This window comes from Morone saxatilis, unplaced genomic scaffold (assembly GCF_004916995.1).
Source record: "Morone saxatilis isolate NCDOM2014 unplaced genomic scaffold, NCSU_SB_2.0 Contig5, whole genome shotgun sequence".
Classification (NCBI taxonomy): Eukaryota; Metazoa; Chordata; class Actinopteri; family Moronidae; genus Morone; species Morone saxatilis.
The window spans coordinates 25758945-25764349 of record NW_023340095.1 but is presented as its reverse complement, the minus strand read 5'-3'; positions in this window follow the sequence as shown (position 1 = coordinate 25764349).

Below are 5405 nucleotides of genomic sequence, written 5' to 3'. Positions count from 1 at the left end.
GCGCAAGGTATATCAATACGTATATGCGCTCCTGGGACCGTTTCACGTCGCTGGCCGCGCGAAGTCGGCAGTAGTGACTTACGTGGCGCTCTTACAAAGAGCTCAACATTGCTTTCTGGGTGCCCTGGTTTTCAATACATGATCAGGGCTTGTATACTGAGGTTTGACTGGGAAGTCGGCGTGCTCTGTGCTGTGGTTGCCAGTTCTAGATGGCAGGATCGGTATAAACCAAGCAACGATACGTGCGGAGAGGGGTCTGACGTTCGGCCGGTATCCCGTCACCCCACAAAAAGCATGGAAATTTATGTTAGGACTGAAAAAAAATACTAAGTAAAAACCCTGTTTTGAAACAAATGTCTTTTACACTCCCCGCAGTACAAACAGCAAGACTCGACTGCTATCCTCAGCAAGTATGTAGAGGAAGACTGGGCGGAGGCTTGAGCAGGTGAAGAGTTCAGCAGCTGAGTACTGGAGGAGTCCTGTGTTGATGGAGGAGCGACAGCAGAGACCAGACGAGAGCGATCCAGATAGAAAGCCTACCAGCCCACATTGTAGACGAGGACCCAGATGACTTAGGCCGTCAGAAAGCTTTCTCAGCATCCAGACTCCCTGTAATTGATTGAGTTTTGTCCTTTTGTATTTGACCTAAGATGTGTAATATTCTCCTGATGTTATCAGTCGTTTGTCTATGATGAATCAAACCAGTCTGGTCTAAATTAATGAGGTTAGGCAACAGCTTTTCCAGTCTACGGGAAAAAATAGAGGTGAACAATTTGTAGTCTAAGTTGAGGACGCTGATCGGTCGATAATTCCCACATTCTCGTCTATCTTTCCCCTCTTTCGAGATAACTGAGATCGTTGCCTCCCTCCAAGAGGGCGGGATTTCTCCATCCTGTAGGATGTAATTAAATGTCTTCAGTAATAGTGGAACTAGTTCTGACCTTAGACTGCGATACCACTGTGAATTGTACCCGTCCGGCCGAACTGCCTTTCCTGATTTTAGTCTGGTGATAGCTGCATTAATTTCCTCCACTGAGATCGGTTTTGTTAAATTCTCATTTTGAAAGTCTGACAGTGAATGTAAGTCTAGAGAGCTAAGAAAGGCATCAATGGAAACCTCCTCAGAAGCACTAGGTTGTGAGTATAGATCCCTGAAGAAGACCTCAAAACATTCCTGAATCCTTTCCAATTTAGTTTCCAGTACAGTGTTAGGGTTCTTAATTTTGTATATTGTGCTTTCCTCCTGTTGTTTACGTAGTTTGTGCTATCAATCAAATAATGGCATATTATCCTATCTCATAGTATTTCTACCTCAAGAAAGTAAAATTCTTCTGGGCCTCCTGTGTGTAAATATCATTGACTGGTTTCCACTTCGTTGAGCCTCCCATTGGTTTTGTCCAGCTCTCCTCTGATGTCCTGAAGTTGTGTTTTTGTGTCTTTTCGAAATTCTTTCACCTCTTTCCCAACGCCTCTTAGTTCTTCCAGTATCAACATCAAGCTTACCGGTTCGTCCTCGTTCTCTGTCCCAGCGCCATCGTAGCTAGGAGCGGGAGGAGGCGCCCCGGCTAGCCCCGGGAGGGCTAACAATAGCTTCTTCTGTTAGCTGCATCTCGTCGTCTTCGACTTGTTACCACTCCTGTTCTTTTTGGACGTCATTTGTGCCCCTTCTCCCTTGTTTTGGTGTATTTCGCTGGTTTGTTAATTCACGTTGGGGCAGTTTAAATAAATTCTTGTCGAGAGCTCTCTTTCTAAGTTGCCATCCCCTCTAGACCGGAACCGGAACCCCCCCGTTTAGCTTAATTTTTAAGAACAAAATACACAAGTAAACAACATCGGTCAGGCAACATGCGTTAAAGATCCTTCACTTCTGAAATGCTCTTGTGGTATTTGATGACACGCGGACCACGGAGCCAAAGTGACTGTGCCTGGTGGAATTTCGGGGTTGAGCTGTTTTTATCAGCAGAGGGAGCAGTTCCTTTTCTACAGAGTCCTCCACATTGAATCACCATGTTTGTTTGGACAAACTGGAGCCAGACCGTATCACCGAACATCCGAATTGGACCTCACTGAGGTCTGAATGGGAGTAAATCTCTGCAGCTAGGCTCAACAGGCAATAAATCTTACCTTTGTGAAGTTTGTAATGTTCAGTCTTCGATAACACCGTGTCAGCGAGGAGTTCCTCAATTTGGAGGAGCTGTTGTATTGGACTAAGTTGTGTCTGCTGTCTCTACTCTCTCTCTCCCCACAAACAATAATCTAAACCCTCAGTCATAAACCAAATGTTCTACCATCAAGCCACAGATCCATTTATTAACCTCCTTCATTACTGCAGCGTGGAGAAAAGAGAGAGTGAATTCACTTGGTGCTGGAAGAAACTTAAATACCTGCTGGTATGATACCATAGAGTAGAGTTTTATTGAAAAACAACCGCTGAAGAACCATCAATGGCCCTCAGAGAGCTGGCCACTTGCTGGTCATTTGTCTGTCTGCTCAGATGTGAATGAAGCGTCTGTCTCATTGTTGACACTCCGTGTGTCTGTTCTTTATTGGGGTTGATGGCGTGACAAATGCCATCAAACTGAGAGGGAGGAAGAGGCCTCACCACACTGAGGATCATAATAATTGGATTGTGAATACAGTCATTTAGTTTGCTGCTGAATGGGAATGTTATTAACTGTGTTTGTTTCATCACCAAACTTAATCCCCAATGGTGATGAACAAGAGCTGATGCTGCATAGAAATTACACCCATCAGGGTGAAATAGGATGCAGACAGTGTGTGTTCAACCTCATCTCATGTTTTTGTCACCATTGGTAGGAAACCTTATCTAAACCAAAATACCTTTATCTTTCATTCAATACTACTAAAGTTTAAATTAGATTAAATTCTGTTTTTAAAGAAAGTCAAAAATAATGTCCAACTGTCCAACACGGCACAAAAGAGCATTCAGAATCTGTCAACAACCCCAAAAGGACACCATCTTTAGTGTCATTGATTGATGGCACACGTTTCTCATGGGTGTTATTCAGAGACATTTGTGTGGATTTCCATTCCAATTCTGTAATAGACATGCCGCTCCACTAGAGGATACCGTCTAAGTGTCACATTTTTTCTCACCTAGACGTGAAAAATACACGTGTATCATTGGCAGTATATGGTAAATGGTAAATGGACCTGTACAGAGCCTTTCTAGTCTTTCGACCACGCAAAGCACTTTTACACTACGTGCCACATTCACCCTTTCACACACATTCACACATTGATGGCAAAGCCAGACAGAAACAGACAGAAACGAACTCTAATTAATAATTAATTCATTCACTTATTCACATTCACACACCGATGACGCAGCATCGGGAGCAATTGGGGGTTCAGTATCTCGCTCAAGGATACTTCGACATGCAGTGGGACCTTCCGATTAGTGGAAGATACCTGGTGATTCCTGTCCTATATAAAACCAAAATTAAACAATGACTTGTCAGTTAGAATAATCATCAGCATATTTCTGAGCATGTTTAGCTGTTTTTATTATCCCCTGGAAATGTATGATGTCTTGAAGGAATAGTTTAACATTTTGGGAAATGAGAGTTAAAAGATCAGTACCACTCCTATATCTGTCCATTGAATATGCAACTAAGAGATGGTTAGTGTTTCTTTGTGGTTTTACAGTAGACTTGGATTTTTTCTTTGCTCGGCGCAGTGACTTCCCACAACTTTTTCCTTTTTTGTACGGATTAAGCAAATACAATATAATGTGTTAATTAGTGAACTTTTGAGGTGCTGGTAGCCAGCTGTTTCCCCCTGTTTCCAGTGCTACAGCACAGTACAGGCTGTTGATTCATATTTAACAGACTGATATGAGAGAATATTCATCTTAACTGTTGGCAAGAAAGCACATAAGCATACTTCCCAAAATTTCTTTGTCGTCAGTGGACAAAAACTGAAAATCATAGCATTGTCATATGAAATACATGCCCGTGAGAACATGTTGGGTAGTTTGCATGTGACTGAATGTGTTTATGAGCATGCCAGCATGCATGCTTCAATGTGCACAGCATGTAAGCAGAAATACATATGTGCATGCATGCCAATGAGCGTGTGTGTGTGTGAATGATCTCTGAGCATGTCCGTTCTGTTTGGAGGAGCAAAGGGAAGCTCTCTCTGTCACCAGTGAGAACACTTGAACTACAGTTTCCTCCGAGACGTTCTGCGTTCTTCAGCTCCTGTGAGCTGAATTTAAATGCTGTACAGCCTGGAACCCCACACTCCCAGACGTGTTTCATATAACCATTCACCAAGCCTTATAAGAACAGATTGAAGTGCTTCTGTGGGAATAGTGGGCTGTAATGGTGATGTGATGGATACAGAAGATATGTTGAAGCACTTCATTCTAAAGCACATGATGAGATATTATATTGCAGCCCTGCTGAAATGTATTTCTGATGGGAACAGATGACAGCATGTCTTTGTGACAGAGGACAGTCTACATACACTGGATTTTCTCATTAATCTCTTTTTTCATCACATATATATATATATATAGATGATCTGTTTGTTTCCTTTGTACAGGGGAGGAAATCATGACACAGATATATTGTTTCATACTAAGATGAGATATGCAGTCTTTGTCCACTGCGTTCACACCTATAAAACAAAGAATGCGATACATTTTAGGATTTTATCATTTAAGAAAATGAATATATAGTTTCTTTCCAGTATTTATATTGCAAAATGAAGAAATATCAGTAGATTGATCCGAAAGAAAAAACAGTTAACATAATAGGAGCACTGCATAACAAGGAGTGCTGTAGGAATGAGTCCTAAAACCTGGACGTGAGGTAGCATTTTAGCCCCTCCAGTTTCCCTCTCATTGAAGTTTTTGGTGAGATGCCTGAAATAAGGTCTGTGGTTAACACAAGAGAATTTCACATGTTCTTCAACATAAAATACGTCAGTAAATACCCCACATGTAAATTCTGTAGCTTCTACGTGTCTTAAAAACGGCAGTTGCTAACAAGTGACTAAATGAGACTACATGGGTTGTCGGTGACATTAAAACACAGAGACTATCTACTCACTAGTCCACCTTTACAGCCTCATTGTGTTTATACTCAAACTGTACAACTTAATTAGAAGATTGAATTACAAGTTGGAAGTTTAGTGTTGGTGACCGTGGTGTACTTCGTTTTTAGCCTAACAATATTAATTTATCATAAACCTTTGCTCTCCACAGAGCTTATTTTCTGTAATAATGGAAAAATTCCATTGGCCTTTTGTTGAAGGATTCAGAACAATGGTGGTAAAAACTGTTTTCACATTTTTGGGAAATTGGATTAAGAGAAGAATCAGATTCTTGCGAATTTCATGATGAGCACTAGGAAGACCCAGAGGAACCTGATTGTTTC